Source organism: Ambystoma mexicanum, chromosome 6q, assembly GCF_040938575.1.
Source record: "Ambystoma mexicanum isolate Mex_15411 chromosome 6q, UKY_AmexF1_1, whole genome shotgun sequence".
In the NCBI taxonomy this organism is placed as follows: Eukaryota; Metazoa; Chordata; class Amphibia; order Caudata; family Ambystomatidae; genus Ambystoma; species Ambystoma mexicanum.
Window position 1 is genome coordinate 1,237,780,593 of NC_090937.1, and position 22,925 is coordinate 1,237,803,517.

Below are 22,925 nucleotides of genomic sequence, written 5' to 3' on the forward strand. Positions count from 1 at the left end.
TCTGATGCCGTTTTATGATACAGATTAGCTTGTTCTTTAATAAATCCAATGTCCTCACTACTCTGTCCGGCTAAGTACATTGGCTGACTGACTCCATCTTTCTACCGCCACCCCCATCATCCCACCAGCCACACTGACCAAACCACCACTGCCAATCCGGAAAATCACTGCGCCCACAATTCCCCACAAAATCACATGCCTACTTTTCAATTCCGGCTCTGTGGCTAAAAACGGAGACAGCATGTACGATCTAACCTCCGAGTAGCCCGATCTCATACGGAAACCTGGTTCTTGGATGACCTCAAACCAATAGCTCACGAAGCATTCCAACCTGACTACACACTAATTAACCAAAAGAGGTCCTCTAGAGGAGGGGGATTAGCCATCCTCCACAAACCTCACATCTCTATCACCTCCACAGAAAGATAACCCAGCACAGCTAACTGTGAATTCCTTCTTCTCAAACTCTCTCTCCTGCCTACTCTCTCACACAGCTTCCTACTCATCTACAGGCCCCCTGGATATGACAGACATTTTGCCAACAGACTATGCAACTCACCAGCAGCCACATTAATTACCAACCCTGCAGTCACCATGTTGGGGGACTTAAATATCTGGTTTGATGGCCCCAGCAACTCCATGACCCTGATACACTAGTCGACACCCAAGACACACTCAACAATAACCAGCATATCACAGGACCCATGTACACAGCTGGCCATACCCTTGATGCGATTGCAGTATTTCATTGTATGTTCATTCCTCACCTCAATGTTCATACAGCATTTCATTGTGTGTTTATTTATCATTTCCATGCTCCATATTCCATAGCTATAGCTATAATATGTAATTACATATTAGAATATAAAACATTGGAGCCTAGGTGGAAGGGTCATTAAGTAGATGTAGAAGGTGGAATACAAAGGCCAGAGGAATGATGCCATTTGTTTCAGTTGCTTTTGTTATGTTGTAGTGGCCGGTGGGCTAAATCCTTATAACCTAAATACTTCTTTACCCTATCTACCTGTGTGAGAGAATTTTTCAGTGATCTTCAGCTCCTCTGACCTCATCTCCACGTCCACCCCCAAACCCCTCATCTGGACTTCATACTCTGCCATACCTTTCTCTCTCCTGACACCACCACCACCCCCAAGGCTGCCACTATCCCCACATGTCAGTTAAAGTGCAGGAACTCGGTCAAGGTACTACCAGACCTGGGCCAGACATTGCAACACACCCTCCCCTCACTCCATGCCACAGATAGGCTCTTACTCATAGTGCTAATCGACCACTGGCTAAATAATGCACTCCTTCCCATAACCCCCTCCAAGTCTGCTCCCTTCCACATAAGACCAATGCACAAATGGTTCACCCATCAACTAACTCTCAAAACCCATAACCGCCCCCTTGAACACTAATGGTGAATCTCCAGGACCCTGCAAAGCAAATCAGTACTCACCCACAATCAACAAAACTACAAATCAGAGATCTGAAAGGCAAAAAAAGCCTTTTATAGTAAAAGGTTCTTAAGTTGCCACTGCAGCAGCAAAGAGCTCCACAAGATCATCACAGAATTCTTAAATCCTTCCTGAATCGCAACCCTGACTATCTCATCAAAAACGCTCAGCAACTCCCTCTTTGAACATTTCCACAAAACAGCCTTAGACATAAATGCGACTCTCAACATCAAGCTCTCCATCCTGTCCACCTGCCCAGCACCCGCTCTTCAAGAATCAACCACTCCTGCCCCACGAGAACCCTTTTTTGCGCTTTTTTAACACTGTCCTGAGCAGACGTTCCTCAAACTACTATCCGACAGCTGACCTCTCGACCCTTGTCCTGCCTCTCTTTAAAGAAATATTCACCTACACGTGCGCAGGACAACTGGCGGATCGCTCACCACCGGTAACTTCCCAGAATCCACTGCTTAACAAACCATCCCTCGACCCTCTATTACCAATCAACTACAGGCCCATCTCCAACACCCGATTACTGGCAAAACTCATAGACTGGACTGCATACACACAGCTCAATGGTTTCTTGGAATCAAACAATCTCCTAGACCCTTTACAATAAGGTCCCGGTCCACACTTCAAACGGAAACCATGCAGATATCTATCTAGGATGACCATTAAAGTCATAGCAGACTCAGAAGGATGGCCGCAGCACTTGCTCTTCTTGACCTCTCGGCAGCGTTAACCACATGATCCTCCGTGACAGACTGCACTGCCTAGGAATACGAGATTCAGTGCACCTGGATTGCCTCATTCCTCACTAATAGATTGCAAATCACCCACCCCCACTCTTCTCTGCATGCCCAGTGATCACTGGAGTACCCCAAGGCACCTGCCTCTCTCTCCTTCTATTCAACCTTTACATGACCCCCCTACCCTGAATCATTTGCTCACACAACCTCACCTGCTATAACTATGTGGATGACACACAAATCATCTTGAGAATTCCTAAATCAATCGCCTACCCTCGCCCTCACATAGTAGCATGCCTCATTGACATTGACCGCTGGATGACGGCCAACCATCTCCTTCTGAACCCAGGGAAAACGGAGATCATGGCATGCAGCAAAACTGTCCTATTTCCCCAACTGACTCCCTGGGCACTCTCACTTTACACCCCCCCCCTGCACTCCAACCACCACCACTTTCAAAAACCTCAGCTGCACAATGGACTCGGACGTAACTCTGTCTCTCCACCTCAACAATGCATCCAAATCCTATCATTTTCACCTGAGGCTCCTGAAGCGCACCTTCCCTTACCGCACCTACCCCAACAGACTGGCTGCAATTATGTCCATTGTAATGTCCAGCCTTGGCTATGTGAACTACCCCTACCTTAAAGTGCCGGCATTACCAGTTAAACAAACTCCAAAGAGTAAAAATCTCGGCTGCCAGACTGCTTCTAGCATTGGGATGAAGGGACCACATCTCACCTGCTCTCTGCATGCTGCTATAGCTCCCAGTTGGAGGCAGGGCCACCTTCAAACTCCTATGTATTACCCACTGATAGGTGTACAAAGCAGGTCCCAAATTCCAACAAGAAAAGATTATGCCTTACCATTCAACATGCACCCTAGGGTGAAGCACTGCCCTCCTCCTAGTGGTCCCCACCTCCAATTCGGCCAGGATTGGAGGGTCCGCCTACTCAAATATGGGCCCAACTCTGTGGAACTCCCTACCACCCTGCATTACACACAGCAAAGACTACATGGCTTTCCGGAAGGCACTCAAGTCCTGTCTCTTTGTCTACACACATAAGGGAATGCCCTGTCCACTCAACTTACCACCACAACCAAGAAATGGCATGGTAACCCAATTAAAATGGGCTCTTTTATAGACTCTCAGGCCAGATGATACTTACCCCCCATTATCTGGAGCCTTTGCCTCAGACTTGAAACCCAAATCGTAGTAGCACCTATGTACATGACCGAATTGAATTGTTGCCTTCTCCTGCCAGGAATACTGTACGCTCTGAGGCCTAGAGAATTCTTTCTCCAATAATCTGTACCAATTGTGCTAGACTTGTAACCCAACCACTAATAACACTTATGAGCGTAATAAATGCTATGCAATTATGCACTATGCTATCAATTCAAGAAATGCACATGCTTGCTAATCCCACTCATCTGGATATCCATGAGCAGAATTAGATACCAGGGGCCATCTAGCACATATTTTGCTATCCACATCTATCTGGGAATGATTTTAGCAGGAATATCCAGACTCTTTCCTCTGTGTCAATAGAATGCAGCTATACCCCTTGATTAATTTGCCGTAGCTGCACACATACTTATACACCTCCACGATCACCTCAGATGTCTTTAGAAAGTGGCTATACCCCTCAAAATTGGCCTATCTGCACACATAATCGTATTCACAAACTCCAACACCACCAGAATGCATATAGCAAAGTCCATTGGTCGTGCTGCACACATTCTACTGATCGCACGCAACCACCACACCACACCTAGCACTAGTATTGCAGCTACATATCACTTATTCCACACTGGCTGCACACATACCAAGTGCACCCAAGCACGTTTATTACATTACTCTCTCCACTGACTAGGACTGCAGACCCTAAGGGCGTTCAACCCACAGCGCTATGGAATCATACCAATGGTAAAAGGTGCTATACAAATGCCCAATAAAATATAAAAGTAACATGAAGCCTTTTTAACTGCACACCCCTCTCCCTGGGGTGCTAGCAAAGGTTCCAGAGCCAGTCTATTCCACACAGTGATGGAAGCCAGTCTGCACACCTCACTATGAACTGCGGACAAGGCATCAGTGATGGAATTTGCAAAAATCTCTTGTGATGCATAAAAGTTCAACACTGACTTTTACAGTTTCACAAACCGTGGTCATGGAAGGGCATGCCTCACTACCTGGTGATAGACAGAAGGACGATTATGAATGGAATTAAATGCTTGGCAGTAGCAAACATGGCTACTAGTGGATGCAGAGGTTCACAGTATTATATGTAGGATTGGGAAGACTATGACAACCGTGCATGTGCCCAACAAGGCATTTGAAAGTATTTTTTGTGATGTTATCCCACTGAGCCAATAGAAACCTGGGAAGAGGATAGTAATGACTTGAGTCTTACATTGTGGGAAGCCCTTTCAGCATTAATTGATGTTCTTTGAGGGCAGGAAAGCAGGCCTTGGTCTCTCAGAGTGAAGCAGCAAAATCAGATACCAGATATACATTCATATAGATTTTGGCATTTGGGCCATGTGCCTTCAGCAAGAAGATGGCCTGTGCTGGTTCCATCGATATTTACCTCATGAAAACCTTAAAAAAGTTCAGCCACACATCTGAGGTGCACATCAATGAAGCATAAAAAATATTTTGTGGCATTCTTGGTTCCCTGCATTGCCTTCATTTGTGAGTTACCCCAGCAGGACCCTGTGGCTGGTTGAGCTACCAGGTGCAGGCCTTGATCTAGGGGTGCCTGCGTATTGGCATATACCCAGCAGTCTGTGGCACTGATGCTGGAGGCTTAGGTTGATCAAGAATATTCCTTTCCCAGCCAACCAATGCTAGTGAGAGCAGGCGGTAGAGCAGATGTTTCTGACTGCCTTCCTCCAACCCGTACATGAGGAAGTGATGCAAAGCAAGCACAGGCGATGGGCCTTTTGAGCCTGAGGGGCCATTTCCTGTATCATTCTTGGTCACTATTTGCTGATGTACCTTGATGGATTTGGCACAATGCATGCTATCCCCTCATTGTGGGGGAGTATCATGATGATTTTGGCCTGCTGGTCTCCCTCGTTGCTACATTAGGCTGGTAGGCTGACTGTTGAATTCCAGGCTGGTGATGGTCTGTATTTCTGGTGGAATGTGGCCCAAGGACGTGCTTGGAGCAAGTTCAGATCATGGAACTAGTTGGCATGGAAAGCATGCACAAAGTTGGGAATACCATTGATTTTGATGCAGATGTCTGTGATTAGGAGGACACTGAATGCGCATTTCCACCTGGGCTGTCAAGAAGTCGCCCTGGAAAAGTCATGTATGTACCAGGTCACCCTACACAAAGGGGTGAATTTCCTTCCACAATTTCTGTGGGTGTGCATCACGTACCTGGGAATGCAAACCTTTGAGTGATGGAAATGAATGCAATCCTTCATAACAGAAAGAACAGAAACCAACTTGCAACCTCCCTTCAGCTCAACATAACACATACTCACTTGTGGTTTTCCATAAGACTCACCCCTCTCCCCTCTACTGTCAACATTTACTTGTCTCTACTTATGAAACAATACAAGGGACATGTACTCACATGCTAAAACTATGCAGATAATAGACAGATCATCTACAAACTTGACACCAGCAAGGAAATAGACCAAACCCTTCATAACTGCCTCTCACAAGTCAATGCATGGATGAGCAACAACAAACTTAAACTCAACCTGGACAAAACTGAACTCAAGATCACCCGAGAAACTCCTCCCTGTGCAACCGCATATGCCATGGCCTACTGAAATGAGAACCAGTCTGGAAGATTACAAAGTGGTTACAAATCTCCTAATTTTGATGGACAACAACCTAACACTGGAATGTTCAGTTAAGACACTAGTTAAAATAATGATTTGTCCACTTACATACTATCACATGAATATTAATTGTTCTCACCTTCCCACACAGAACACTGGCCATCATCACATTTGTCATTTCAAGAATAGACTACTCCAACAGTATTTAGAAAAATACTACAATGGATCCAGGATGCAGAAACAAGACTGCTCCAAAGACTCACCAAGTGAGAACAATTTGCACAAACACTAAGATCCCTGCAATGGCTACCAGTCAAGAAAAGGATCTACTTTAAAACAATTTGCATTGTTCACAGAGCAATGCACAGAAAAGTAGCAGAATTCTTGCAGGAATAAATCTCCATCTACAGACAAAAAAGAACCCTGAATTCTAGCAAAGACATACTTCTTGAACCCAATCAATATTCGAAAAATAAATATGATGGTTCAGCCTTTTCAAACAACAAAAATCTGGAACAAGCAAGGGAATACAGACAAGAGCGTAATACCTGACCTTCAGGAAAATAATATATGGCTCTTTAACATTCCACGCTAATTATCCAAACCATGGCCCATCGTGAAGAAGAAGTGCACACAGTTCTAATGCAGTGAGCTTCAACACGAAATAATGACTCTTGGCTCAGGGTTTCCGAGTCACATGATCCAAGAAGATTTGATTAACAGTGCAAGAGACCTAACATCGTTCTGCACAGTGGGTTTCAGTTTAATCACCAACCTGCTCGATGACTAACCAACTGCACCACCCACACACCACTATTGTAAAACACACACTCACATTGTTACCAAAATTATTCAACTCCACACCTCGTTCAAGATCTCACACAATCACAACACAGTCAATACACCCATATGCAATGGGCACAGACAGCCTCCCATAGGCACTGACACCCAAAAACCCATACCACCCACAATCAAAGCTACACATAGAGACTGTTTTTTCTGAATGGCAACGACCAACACAACAGCAAAAGCATGTGCCCGCACTCACTTTGCTTCCACCAACAAACTCACCCATTTGTCCTATTTGCACTGCTCTTACTCCACGGGTCACCTGGCAACACTCTGATTTCGGGCCCAGGTCCATAACCGCCCAGTTGCACAACCGCACTGCCTCCCAGCAACCCTTGCACTTGGGTTTGTATATGTTACCCTACAGTCCCCCTACCTGCACTTTTGGACACATGCTGTCTACTCTTACCCTTACACCGGCCACATGCTGGGCACACTTCTTGTTATTGTTTTGATCCCATGTACAGCACTGCCCCATCCCCTTTCCCCTGACACTTTCCCCCTCCACCCTCCATAGCACTTGCCCAATCTCAATGTCACGTGGCCTAGTAAGATCGTTGTCTCTGTCCTCCCTCTGTTCCCCCTTCCTTGCCTCTTCCACCTTGAAACACTTGTTTATAGGCGCATTACAAATGCCATATCATATCATACCACATTTTCCGACCTGTCAAAGCACCTGTAGACCATGTAAATGGCAGCGATGCACATTATACTTCCTATTAACATAACATAATATTACATTACATAATTGACTACTCAGTAAAGGATAAGCACATCACTGCAGACAAATCAAAATTCAGATTGAAAGAGACAGTAGTTTTTCGATGTCTGGGAGATCATGGTAGATGTCTTCTCAATTACGAAAGCGGAAAAAAGATTCACAGGTGAGCAAGGGTTGCACCTGCTGAGCCAGAAATCGCTCACTTATAGGATTCTGGAGTTTTTGCTAGATCAAAAATACAAGTGAAAAGAAGAAATACATCGGTAGCAAAAGAAGAAATGCATTCATGGGTCTGTGAATTCTGATTTCTCAGATCAGATGCATCTGTATTTAAACAGTATCATGCACGTTAAAGGGAGTTCCCTGGGTGACAATGTAGCATTAAGAATAGATTGGCAATGGACGCTGTTCAAACATGAGAAACCTCGCCGTTTTGTGATGCGCTTCTCACGTTTGCTTCCTCAAATATAATGTTTGTTTAATCTGAAAAACACGAAACTCCCATCACATAGATAGCGCCCAATCGACTCCTTGAGAGGTAGCTCAAAATATACGCGTTCTTCTGGAATATTTCCAGGTAATTACTTTCCTTCACATAGAACAGTCTTGCTCCTGTTTGTCAAGGTGCTGTCAACATGTTTTTAAGAGAACATTCATTTCACTGTTGCCAATTCATGGCTCACACACGGAAGTTGGGGTAGACAGCATTTGCAGGACCACACCGAACGGCTTGTCTAAGATGGCGCTAATATTCTAGCTGCGATAAGCAGAACAATGCGCAAGAAACAAGTTTGATGAGTTTTATTGTGTGCCTCGGCGGCACCGCTTCTCGTGTATCCATTATCGGCAACGTATAAGATGCTGTGGAATGAGCGTGCAATTTCTTGACGGAATTCAAATTGCAGAAAGGGTCTGTCAACGTTTTAAATGGATCAGCAAACCTGCTTACGTGCCTCTTGAGGATGCACAGTATTCTAAATTGATACTAAATTGAATTAATGTGTCACTCAGAGATGTAATGAAGGAGTCTGTCTTAGTCTATTTGCATTTTTAAGACCTATATTGACCCAACCGAAAGTCGGGTCAATATAGGTCAGCACTTGAGAGACGCCCTTTAAAAATGAGGCCTTAAATATAACAGTGCCTGCTTATCGCAGAGAAACACAAGCGCACATCAGAAAAAAGTGGAACATGTGATCATTTCTAGGTAGAGAAATGATTACGATAATTGAAGAGAGGGTCACAGGAATGCCCCCCCCACCATCATCCCCATCAAAATGACAGCCCGAAGAGTCAAGAATGCACAAAGTCACTCATTATTCGGACAACCCCCAGGAGTACCAGTGATTGACAAGTATGCAGAGAGATATTGGGCCTCATTACGAGTCCGGCGGTAACTGCTGCGGTAAAACCGCCTAGTTACCGCCGGACTCGTATTACCATTCCGCCTCCGTGATTCCCGGAATTACCGGGGCATTACAACCCCGGTTTTCCGGGAATAACGGAGGCGGAATGGTGTTAATCCCCATTCCCATCGAGTCCTATGGGACTCAATGGGAATGGGGATCATGGAAACACTGGCAGCATCTCGTAATGCTGCCGGTGTTTCCTCGTCCGCCTGCAGGCGGGCAGTGTTAAACACGCCAGGTCAGACCTGGCGGGAACATCACCTCCCGCCTGCAGAAGTTGTGATCGCCCGGCATGGAAACAACAGTGGCGGCGGGTTTACCGCCACCGTTGTTTCCATACCGGGCGATTTGTAATGAGGCCCATTGTCTCAGACAGCCATTCCAACCATATTTGGTGAATGTCTTTATGGATACAGGTGCCTCAACAGTGGTCATGGACCCGAATGTCATGATGAATGATGTTGACTGAATGCTGAGAAACCACTGTGCTGACATCATCAGTGACACCACGAAATGGCCACGTCAGGAAGTACACTTACAACCATGCACAGCTTTAAACAAACCCTTGTATACATGAAAAACATGCTTACACAGTTCTCTAGAAATAGGACGGATACATATAAATACTGTGAAAGCTTTTAATATTTTTCTCAAGGCAACAAAGAGATGTAGAGCAAGTTTGCAGATGCTAACGGCAACTAACCCCAATGGAACTACAGAATCACATAAGGAGCCTGGCAGGACCAAAAATGACTAACCTATAGGAAATATAGCATTATAAAAGCATGTAGAAATCATGGTATAAGTCTAATGGAAATCACACAAGGCCTCAAGACACAGGACAAGAGATGAGGGGAGCAGAACCAGGCTGCACAAAGCGGGAAGGCCAGGGCTTGCAGCCAAGGTCACAGACAAGCAGCACATTCCAAACTTATGATGACAAGGAGCCACCTGCAGAAAAGCAGAATAATTCTTCATAATTGCAGACTAGAAAAGCTTGATTTTGTGGTCCTCAACCACGTGATGCAGCCAAGCTAGACAATGGCCATTCATTGCTTCAGATGGGCTTCAGAGCTGCCAGAAGCACGGAAACTGCTCTTCTGAACATCCGTGAAGACCTGCTCCTGAACCTCGATTCCAACACTCCGTGTGTTCTCATTCTGCTCGATCTCTCCTCTGCCTTTGACACTGTCAACCATGCCATCCTGCTCAACCGTCTCCGGGAAAACCTGGGTATCACTGGTCAGGCTCTGGCGTGGCTGACCTCTTTCCTTTCAAATCGACCCTCCCAGGTCCAACTGGGGTCCTTCCTCTCCGACATCTTTTTCTCCACCTGTGGTGTCCCCCAGGGATCTAATCTCTCTCCCTGGCTTTTCAACCAGTATCTGGCTCTCCTTGCCCACCGCATCGCCGCTCTCTGCCCTAATTTCCAGTGCTATGCGGACGATACCCAGCTCATTTTCAGGCTACCCTCAGCCTCCCCCTCTCCTTCCCTCATCTCTGACTGTCTGTCTGCTATCCAAGAATGGTGTGCCGCCAATGACCTCTGCCTTAATGCCAGTAAGACTGAGATTCTACTCATCGGTACTCCCACTCCCTCCTTCCCTGCAGCTCTCTGGCCTGCCTCCCTTGGCCCCCTCCCTGCTCCTACCTGCAAGGCAAAAAACCTTGGGGTCATCTTCGACTCCACACTCTCCTTCTCTCCTCATATTTGTGACGTCGCCAAGAGGTCACACTGCCAGATGCACCTCCTCAGAGGTATTCTTCCCTTCCTCTCCTTCCCCCAGAAGCTCACTGTCTCCCGAGCCCTGGTTCTCTCGAAGCTGGATTACTGTAACAGCCTCTATCTTAATCTGCCTGCCTCCACTCTCCGCCCTCTGCAACTCATCCAGAACAGAACTGCGAGACTTGTCCTTGGCCTCAAGCCCAGGGACCGTATCTCTCCAGGACTGAAATCTCTACACTGGCTCCCAGTGGCTGCGAGGATAAAGTTCAAAACCCTCTGCATTGTCCACAAGGCCTTCTGGGGCCTGGGTCCTAAATACCTTCAACTCTCTCTTCCCAAATATCTTCCTCCCCGAGCCCTTCGCTCATCCGCCTCCAACTCCCTCATGGTCAGCCGCTTCTCGAAGCAACGAGCTGGGGGTGTATCTCTCTCCGCGGCAGGGGCCTCCCTCTGGAACAGCCTTCCTGCCTCCCTGAAACTTGAGAGAACCACCTCCGGTTCCGGAAGCACCTCAAAACCTTCCTCTTTGCTTCTGCTTTCTCTCTCCCTCTCCCCTGCTGAACAGCTAATTAATTCTTCACTAAACTGCACTGATCCTGCAACTGGACCACTCTAAACTGCCTTCGGTCCTGGTCCCAGTCACTGATCCCCTGGAACCCCTCTGCACTACGGGACTGTCTCTGTATCCCTACAGCCCCCCCTTCCCCAGCACTTGCTCTGCACTTACCTTGCACTTGCCACTAGCTGGCCCTTTTTTTATTTATTACTTACGCCACTTACCTTTACTGCACTTCCCCCCCTCCCCTTCCCCTTGCACTTTTCCCCCCTCCCCCACCCCTGCACTTGCGCGGTCTGAATGACACCTGGCCTAGTAGGATTGTTTGTTTTGTCTCCCCTTGTTCCTCCCCTCCCTGCCTCGTCGCGCCTTGAAACACCTGTGTATAGGCGCGTTACAAATACCATATCATATCATATCATATTGCGGTGGGAAGACAAACAGTTCTCAGCAACCCAGACAAGAAGTGAAACATGAAGAAGTTAACAATGTTGCAACATGAAGAGCACTCTCCTAGGCAAAAGTGGTGTTGCTACCAGATACATTGGGAACACATGGTAATTTCACATCACCTAGAAATGGTGCACAGAGGGCTGAGAACTGAACTCGGTCCCAGGCCTGGTGAGACCAGTACCAGCCAATCAGAGGACAGAAATCCCAGGGTGAATGGCAGGGGACAAGGGCCAGTGGTAATCCTGCAACCCTGAAACAATATAATAGATAGTTTCTCAGGGAAGGGGCAGGTCAGCCACCTGATATGGAAGGGCCAATAGAGTAAGATGTATAAGTGCGGTACATAGGGTATACCACTCTGAGCACCCAATGAGCATGTGTCATAGATTTTTTGGGGAGGGCCAAGGTGCTAACGCCATTCTGCATCAAAAAGGGGTTACACATGTGTTGCCCGCCACCAATGGGTTAACTTGCTTAGCCCCTGCCGTTGAAGAGGCAGAGTTTATAACGGGGAGTTGGGGAACAAAGGGAGTTCTGGGAAAGGCGCGAGAAGCGCCAGTTACCGTTTGTGAAGGTGAAATAAAGACTTGTTGAGAAATCCCTCCGTGTGCGCGTCCTCCTTTCAGGCCTTGTCAGAGGCAACAACATGTGTTGGAATTGTGACTCTGGAGATTTGCACATGTCCTGTATGATTCCTGTCAATTGTTGTAATAAATGACAGTTCTAACTTGCCCGTGGCTGAGTCCTATGTTTGTTCTGGGGGAAGTGTTGTTGGGACCTTAGGAGCTGAACGGGTGAGCTTGTAGGAACCCCCAGGCCTCTGGCATACCAGACCTCAGCAACATAATGCAACTAGAATAACTGAATATTTTGCAGAAACAAACAGAAACGAACATCAATTGTGTGGACTATCCACAGTGAATCAAATCAGCTACACCTATCCCAAGATATTTTGCAGAGAAACTTTCAACGTCTGACTATTTATAAATGTTCACTGGGTTGTCAATAAAACAGTTTTTGAACTATCAGCTTGTAGACCTAAGAAGACGCAGTTCAGAAAATCACTCAACCACTGGGCAGCCTTGCTCAGCCGTTCCTGCATCAAAATGTAAAGAGGCAGTCAGATGGTGGCCATTGCTAATCCCGGTTAGCTGCATGTACTCTTTATGACCTTTAAAATGCTCACTAAAATCACATGATCACTATATTCCCTTCTTCAGTAGTACACCTAAGTATTTTCCACTCCAAGGACTGAATAGGACAGAAAGTGCCTTGGGACTCAACCTCATTAGTTCTTTACCAGCGGTACCACTCGGCATTGCTTGGGTCTGTAGCTGCCACGCATGTGGGTGTCTGCTATAGCCTTTTGTATGTAGTCATAAATGACATTTGTGATGTCATCTTTGATGTCCTGGGTGTTAGTCTTAGCAGTGCACGGTGGTGGCGCGAGTTATGGTTGCTTAGCTTACCATAACTGGCGAATTTCAAGGGTTTTTCGGTTTTACTTGGAACCATAACGTCCCTTTAACAAAGTTTTTTCACTGAATTTCATAGGTTTTTAGTAGCGCAACTTAACCATAACGTCCCTTTAACAAAGTTTTTTTCACTGAATTTCATAGGTTTTTAGTAGCGCAACTTAACCATAACGTCCCTTTAACAAAGTTTTTTCACTGAATTTCATAGTTTTTTAGTAGCAAAACTTAACAATAAAGACTTTGACTTTATATACATGTCATATGGAACTGACTAGATCTCTTCTTATGAACGTGATGTCCGCAAACTTATTTAATGTTCGCGGACATGTTCGGAGAACAGTACCACTACCTAAAAACTGTGGGGGGGGTGGTGGGGTATGTTTGATTGTTATATCATAATATAGGAACATTTAACAAATTCTAAAAGCAGCACACAAACACATTATATATAGTAATACATAAGAAATGTAACCCATATATGTAACACACTAACCATTCATTTAAATACAATATGTTCTGAAATTGAATATACCACAAGAACATGAATTGGCTTCCAACATAATTACCTCACAGACACAACAGAACTGAGAACAAGACCAGACCCACTGAATACATAGGACTTATCTTACCAGAAATAGTAAGTGTACTTCATTTTACTCATATATTTATAAACTTTCTGTATTAGATTAAAAAATATATGATCTTTTTTTTTTTTTTCTCACAGAAATGTCTAGTACTCTGGAATGGCTAGAGGACAATTTCCCACATGAAGAAATGTCACAAGATAGTGAAACTAATGGTAAACACTTTATAATATAAACCATTTAAATATTATTATTTTGTATACATTTAACATATATATATTTTTTTTGTACAGAGCATAACAAAATAGAAACTACCTCTGAAGAAGCTGTTATGGAAAACACGCTTGACAACATAAAATAAAAAATTGATTTACTGTTGACCAATTTTAATAATTTGAAAACTTTTGTTGAAGATCATTTTAAAACAAAAACGTCATACCATTGCCCCACATGTACTTGTCCCTCCTCACCATATCCCAGTCAATTATCCCCAAACCCTCTCCTTAATCCAAAACGTTTTGATGAGATTTCCATCCTTTCTTCACCTAATACCAATCATGTTGAAACCCCAAATTCTCCTGCTTTTATTTCTGTTTCTGCCTCACCTTCTCTGTCATAAATTATTAATATATGTTAAATAAAGTTTAATTTTTATATTGTATTGTGAATAGTTTCGGGTTTTTTTTTTAAAAACAATAAAAGTGTCCGCGGACAGTGCGAGTGTTCTGAAATGTTCGTACATAAACGAAAATGGAGGTGTCCTGAAGAACACCACACCTGTTCGTACTGTTCGCTAGCAAGTTGAAACTGTTCTAAGAACACACGTGGTGTCCTGAAATGTTCATAAAGAAACAAAAATTAAAGTGTTCTAAAGAACACTATATCTGTCCGTAATGTTCGCTATGAACTAAAAACTGTCCTAAGAACACAATTGCTGTCCTGAAATGTTCGTAAATAAACGAAAATGATGTGTCCTGAACAACAGTACAACTGTTCGTAGTGTTCGCTAGCAATATGAAACTGTACTAAGAACACACGCGATGTCCTGAATTTTTTGTAAACAAACAAAAATTAAAGTGTCCTAAAGAACACTATACCTGTCCGGTACTGTTCACTAGCAAGTTCAAACTGTTCTAAGAACGCTATTGGTGTCCTGAAATGTTCGTACGTAAACGAAAATGGAGGTGTCCTGAAGAACACTATACCTGTGCGTAGTGTTTGCTACCCAATTGAAACTGTTCTAAGAACACAATTGGTGTCCTGAAATGTTCGTACATAAACTAAATTACACGTGTCCTGAAGAACACTATATCTGTCCTTACTGTTCGCTACCAAGTTTAAACTGTTCTAAGAACACACGCGGTGTCCTGAAATGTTCGTTTTACGTGTGACGCACTTTTAATTACTTCAGAACCCGAACAGTGTCCGTAGGACATCATGCACATGCGCTAACCAATCTCTGTGCGCTTGGTGTCCTGCGGACAGGCGCTTCCTTCGAAGACTAGTTAGCAAACAGATCATATGACCGCGCCCACGCTCATCGTGTGTCCTGAAATGCGGACACTGTTCGTGTCCCCGAACAATTTAAAAGTACATTTTCAGTTAATCCATAATATTTTTCAATAAAATCTCACCATGCCACAAGTCCCACATAGCAATCTTGAGTTTCTATATACCTTTTGAAACTTTCCGATCCTTTTTTTGTGTTCGATCTGTCCGTGCACAGTGCGCATGTCCGCGGACCACGCACAAGCACCCCTATAAAAGACCACACCCAAGAGCTTATTCCCATTGTGTTTCTGGCTATTCTTCAGAACACAGTGATTTTTGCTGCCACCTGCAGACTACACCATCATCGAGATGGCATCCTTGGCTGCTGAACTGCCACTTGGTGCAGCACCTGCTTCAGCACCACCACCACCCCCTCCACCACCACCACCTCCCCAAGGGCCTGAAGAGGGGAACAGGACTGAGGATGCAGAGGAGGAAGAAGAGGATGATGAGAATGAGGTAGAGGAAATCCCTACTACCCGCACTAGGCGTGAGTCTTGGGTGTGGCGGTTATTTACCATTCATGGGAATGTTCCTAAGGCTCGTGCGAACCATGTTACCTGCAATGAGTGCAAAATGATACTCAGTCGCGGGAAGCATGGTAACTACAGCTTTGGGACCACTACTATGAAGCGACACCTGAGGTCATTTCACTCTGGGGCTATTCGCAGGGTTGTACCTTGCGAAGAACGTAGCAGGTTGATTTCCTCTACTTCATCCTCTGTTTCTGATCCTGTCACCACAAGGACCACCTCTGTGGGACAGCGTCTTTCTCAAGCTGCCTCACAGGCCATACAGAATGCTGATGACCCTTACCTTTCGAGGGTCACAGTTGTATGTATGTACTGTGACACAGTACTAAGCAGGGGGGAGCGACTTCCGATTGCTTTTGAGACTATCGTCTCAGAGCAGGAGAAGACCTGCTCACTACCCAAATAAAACCCACTCTACATCTTCCTCTCTCAGCTCGCCCTTTCTTATCCCAGTGGTTGGTGTCCCCCCTTTACCCTCATTTACCCTCCTCTCCTAGTGTGTCGTGTCTGAAAAACCAAAGAAAAATACAAAATTACAAAAATCAAAACAAAATTCAGAGCTGCCTTTCCCAGTTAAAAAATAGAAGTGAAAATAAATGAAGCAGGGCTCTTTGTATTTTTTAGAAGTCCGCGGACAGTTCGCGAACATTAAAAGAATTGGGTTGCTACTCCATCACAAACATTGTAATTTTCTCTGGAAAGAAGTGGTGGCTCTGAAAAGAGCCTTTGGGTGGTGTTTGTAAGTCAAAAATTGTAAATGCTTAACATCTACTTCAAAATCGTTGTTGTAATTCCAAAAAAGATCGCAATGCATTTTGAACATTTCTCAGAAAAATCTGATTGCCAGCATAAGTAAGATGGACTCCATCTCTACGAAATATGTATGTACTACGAAACATAATATTTTCATTGTGAAAAGAAGACATGGCAAAATCTCTTAGAAAGAAAGCCACAAACAGCCTTATTAACAGTGCGCCTTGCTTTTTCCATTTGTGGACCAAATGAAGAAGAACAAAGCCACATTTGTCTCTGCGCAATCCGTGAAAATATCACTTGAGAATTAGGAAACATGTCCATAACCTTCCTCAGTCCTTCTTTCATAGCAAATTGCAAAAAAATTCCAGTCACATGTCCTAAACTGTTCCCTCCACAATGAATTACAATTATGTCTGGATGTTGCTCTGTCTCCAAAGTAGCACAGAGAAGTAGCAAGTCCAACCACTTCATTCCACGTACTCCATGCCAGTGTACTTCCACATGTGGGAATCCAAGATCTGCAGCTACTCCACAGCTTTCTGCATGCACCTTCAACCAATTTATCCACAAATCTCCTAAAATCCAAACAATCTGTTTTCTGAAACACACAGCCATAGCTATCTTTTGTTCTCTCAGCAAAAAGAGTATCTGAGAAAATCTCTCCTGGCACAACACACCCACCAAACTTTCCTGACCAATCCCTTTCAGTGCTTATTCTCATTTGCAAGACTTCTGAACCCAAAAATCCCCGGATGGAACTCCCGATGTCCGTGAACTACCGCCATGTCCGCGGACATATCGTAACATGAACAGCCCTTCTACCATTTCCACTACACTCTCTCTGCCATTCCCTCATTGGGTGTACCTCAAAAATCACATGACCATGCACCAATCACATTCAAGACCTCTACATCTAACTGCATCATCATAGATCAGCACTGCAAATGTACTCTGAATCTCTCTGAGTACAAGTGTCATATCATTGGCAAGCAGCATCTACCAGAAATACTGTACAAGTCTTCAAGATTTCTACTTGCAGCTCCATGCATATCCGTATGCATGAACACAAACTTCAGGTATGCATATTTTCTGTATAGTAGATGACATAGCTCTCAACCATTTTTGTTTTACAGGCGGGTGAAATCACCCGATTTTGTTTTTGGCGGGTGAGACGCCCATTGGAATGAATGGGCGTGCAGGAGGCTTGGCGGGTGAGTCTGCCCTTTACAAGGCGTGTGACACCCGCCAAAAGCATGCGAGTTGAGAGCTATGGTAGATGAACACATTTTCAAACAGACTTTTACCTTGTAAAATCTGTAAAATGAATTTACTGTACTTTTTTCAATTTCCTAAAATCAACTATCACTTATAAACCTTTATACTTTTTACTTTCTTTATACACACACACTCAAATCATGTTAAACTAACATTTTTTAAATGAAATATATAGACTACATATATTCAAACAAAATTGCATGCACACACAATCTATGTTTAAACATTTATAAAAATACTTATACAATTTCATATTTTTTGTTTTTATTTATTTATTTACTTAATTACTTTAAATTAGACATGACATTGAGGCGCTATTACCTAGAACAGCTTACTTACAGAAATAGTGGTATTCACTAATATATTATAAATTTCACAAGACATAGTAAAGATATTTTTTTTTTGCTACAGTTAGTCATTCAATACAATTTGTTCATTAAGAACATATCATATGTACTGAACTGATGCAATGTATCTTATGTAAATAAATTAGTTTAATGGTTTTACAGAAGGCACTGAGGATTTCAATAAAAAAAATCAATATCTAAATTAAAAACAGTGCTATATACAAACAAAGTTACTAATGTGAAGCTTTTACAATTGCAGTGAAGACCAGTTTCCTGAAAAGAAGCAGCCAAATTCGAAGAAGAAAGAAAAACTAAGAAGTTACCTGTTAATTTTAAAAAAAAGTAAGTAAAATATCACCATAATATTTGTATTATTAATCAAATAAACTATAACATTAATACGAGCTATTTTGGTTTCTCAAAATAGAGATTTTGTACCATTTTGTCCAAAAATGTCCATGTCTTAAACAGCGATTTACAGCCAGAATGGTCCACAAATTTCTTTTTTTGGACACACAAATTAGCCAACTGAACCACTACCATTTTCATATTATAGAACAAACAACTGTTTTAATTGTATACACTAGATTTACTATTTGTACTTTTCCACACCACTAGCTTACTTTTTTTTGTCATCTGAACCCCAGTTTAGTAACACATAAATTCAAGAATACCTATCCCTACTAGTTTTAGTTCCCAATGCACAATCACACACCATTACATACATCTTTATCATCTTACTCAAACACTCATGCACACAGCACACATACATTCCAGAACACCCCAACCCATATCTTCTTTATTTTTTTCAACAGACCCTAAAGAATGTCTACCAAAAGACAACTCCGTAGAAAGCAACGCAAAAGTAGAGCAAATGAAAATAAAGGTGTCCAACATAAGCATCCATCTCTAGCAGAATTTGTAAAAAAAGTTGAAACAAAAAAGCTAATACAATCATTTAGTGAAACACAAGAAGTTTCAAGTACAACAATTTCGCTTCCTCTATCAAAATGTAAAACAAACCAAAAAATAATTAACAGAAAATCAGCTATCAGTACAGATAAAACTACTTCTTCAAATTTTAATATAGTGCAAAGTAAGCATACCAAGAAAAGTATTTTACCCAAAATATACCGTCACAAAGTCCTTCAAAATCTTATAAAAACAGGAGAGAAATCAGGTTCAAAGCTTATAACCTATCGTAGGAAATTAATCTTAGAAGCATTGATTGACAGTGCAATTCTTCTCAAAAGAAATGTATTTATTACACTGTTAAACAAAATGAAACCACTAACAAAACTAATAACTAAATTACAAAAAAGACTTCTCAATAAGCGAAATGTCAACAGAAAGAACTTCTTACGTATCTGTGGAGGTGAATGGAATCACACTACGAGCACAGAACCATATTTTAATGAAGAAGCGTACAAACAAAAGCAAACAAATACAATTGCCATAAATAGCAGTGGTCGAGGTTATGAAAAAGTGAATAATACCATAATGGAACAAGAAGTACTCCTTACAAAAATATGCCCTGAAAAGAATTACCCCTCCATTCAACTGAATCAGAACGTCTAGTGTACAAATGGCCATGCACGTCAATGGGTAACATTCCCAAACAATGTTTCAAATCTTTACACCAATTCCTCAATAAATATGTTAAAAGCAAAGACAAAATCAAAATTAAATTACTGCAAAATATAGATACCTGTCCAGTGCGCAAGTACACAGGACTACAAGGACATTCATTGGCCTGCATTACAGGACCTACTTGTAAAACCACTTTCCATGATATCAAAAGGATATCAACACATCATTCAACTATAAGAAATCTAGTCTATAAACTGTACTATGCTAAAAGTCCTGCTTTAGCACTAGCAAAGTTAAATAACATCCTTCTACATGGTACAGCAAAAGACCTACTTGAAGAAATTCACTATATCCAGAAAAAATATTTTGGAAGTGAAAGCCATTTACAGAATGAAATAGCTTTAAACCAATTAAGCAACAATTCTACACATGGCAACCTTTTGCTAAACACATACAAAAAAGAAATACTAAAATTTAAAAGTACATCAGCTGAAGTACCAAACCATGTATGTGTATGTTGCCGTAGAACTTTTTTATAAAAGTACCACAAAAACTGTGGACCTATCATACAAAATAGAAGACAATGAAGATTCTAAATGGTTTGAATTAGCTCTCTACCTTCTAGCAGAAAACAAATATGAAATAACTGAGCCCTTAATACTTTGCAGTTATTGCACTACAAAACTTGACAACAACCAAACTCCTTCACGTTCTATCACAAATAATTTGGAATTATACCCAGTACCAAAACCTCTACAACAACTTAATTTATATGAGAGCATCATAATTCAAACAGTACACCCATTTCAAGCAATAATACGCCTTCAACCAAGAACAGCAAAATTACCTCCCTCTGAATTGGTAAAAGGCATTCGTGGAAAAGTAGTTTATTTACCATTAAATCTAAAAGAAAATGTGCATACTCTAGGAGTGCAACGTCCAATGCAGCAATCTTTAATTATATTAGTAAATGGAGTACCTACAAAAGACAAAAAAATATGGCAACAGCTGGTAGATTTATATAAAGTTAGACAAGCCTTCCAATATCTTAAAGAGAATAATGAATATTACAAAGAAATTAATATTGAAGAAAACTTGAAAGATACAACTGAAATAATTCAAGAAACACAAGAAGCTGGTCAATTTGAGCTACTAGATCCTGCTACAATATCAAATACTTTAGACCATTATACAATTCATCCTTTGCACTGTAATGCCACCGTACAAGATGTACTAGAAACTTACCAAATGCGTCAAACAAAAGGATCGCCAATCAGTATATGGGAAAAAAGTATAGAAGCACGTGCTTTTCCTCTACTCTTTCCTACTGGCAAAGGAGGAAGGTATGATGATAGACCTATTCAAATATCAGCTTCAGAATACCGCTCATTACGGATGTATTCTGAAGATCCCAGATTTAGACAAAATGTGGAATACATATTCCACCTACTCCCTGAAAGTGAACTAGCAACGTTATGTTACAGAGTTGCACACATATTAAAATCAGGATCACACTTTCAAAATATGACAGCTACACAATTATTAGAGAAAGTGCAACAAAAGGATGAGGTTTTACAATCAAATATTACAAATCTATTAGCAAATATGTGTGGTACTAAAGAGTACTGGTTTCGACGTCATGGAGATGTACGTTGTATGATCAGAAACCTTGGCCCACCCACTTGGTTTGTTACATTAAGTTGTGCAGAATATGCATGGGAAGATTTACATGATTTCCTACGCATATCAAATCAAAACAAAGCAAACATAGATATTCTAACACCTGGAGAACTTTATTCTTTGGATCCTGTTAATGTTTCAAGATATTTTCACCATCGCTTTATTGCTATGCTACATTTTATTTGTAATAAAACTGTTCCTCCCCTTGGAGAAGTGCAACACTTCTTTTGGAGAAAAGAATACCAAGCCAGAGGAGCACCACATATCCACATGCTTTTATGGATTAAAGATGCTCCTAAATTTGGTCAAGACAGTAATGCCACTTTTTTACAGTTTATTGAAAAATATGTCACTTGTGAAATGCCATCAGAAGCCACAAATAGTGATCTTCGTGCATAAATTTTACAATTTCAAAGACACAAATGTGGAAAATATTGTCGTCGCAAATACAAAAACAAAGGCAAATACTACACCAAATGCCGATTTGGTTTCCCCAGACCAGTTACAAATACAGGTCAAGAAAACAACCTCATGTCTTCAGTTAGACATAGTGTTAAAGGTAAGTCTCACCTAAAAATACATATTACATAAAAGGAAAAGAAGAAGAAAAATATATCAATGATTATAATGCAATCATTGCCCACTTATGGAATGCAAACATAGATGTGCAGTACATTGCAGACAATTCTACTGCAGTTGCATGATATGTCACAGCATACTTAACTAAAGCAGAAAAGACAGAGCTCCAAGACCTCTGGAATGACCTGTCATCAGATAAAACAGTATCTCAGAAATTATACAGCTTGGGAATAAAAATGCTCACCCATAGAGAATGTGGATCTTATGAAGCAGCTGATCGTTTAACTGGTACTTCATTGTATGGTAAATCTGAAAATATAGTATGGCTAAGTCTTGGTCCAGCTAAATCTAGAAAAAGAGTTCTAAAATCAAATGAAGATATAGAAACAATAGCCAAACATGATCCCAACAACCAAGACATTTTAAAAAACAATTTATTGGACACATACTACCCAAACAGAATTAATACTTTGGAAAACATGTGTCTATACCAAATAGCCCAAAACTACACATACAAAAATAATATGAAACCTGATGAGAAAAAAAAGGTAAATATAGAGTGACAGACTGTGAAGGCAGCTTAGTTAAACTCACTAAACCAAATTTAATTAATCATATCAAATTGTCATTGAAGACTCCTCAACATAAAGAAGTATATTACATGTCCCTGCTACAACTCTTCAAACCATGGAGAAAAGATGAACAATTACTAGATAACTATGACTCATATGAGGATGCTTTCAAAGCAAATGAAAGCACTATAACTGATGTAAACTTTACACAGTACAAAACAATGTTGCACAATGAACAGCAACATGAAGAAGAACT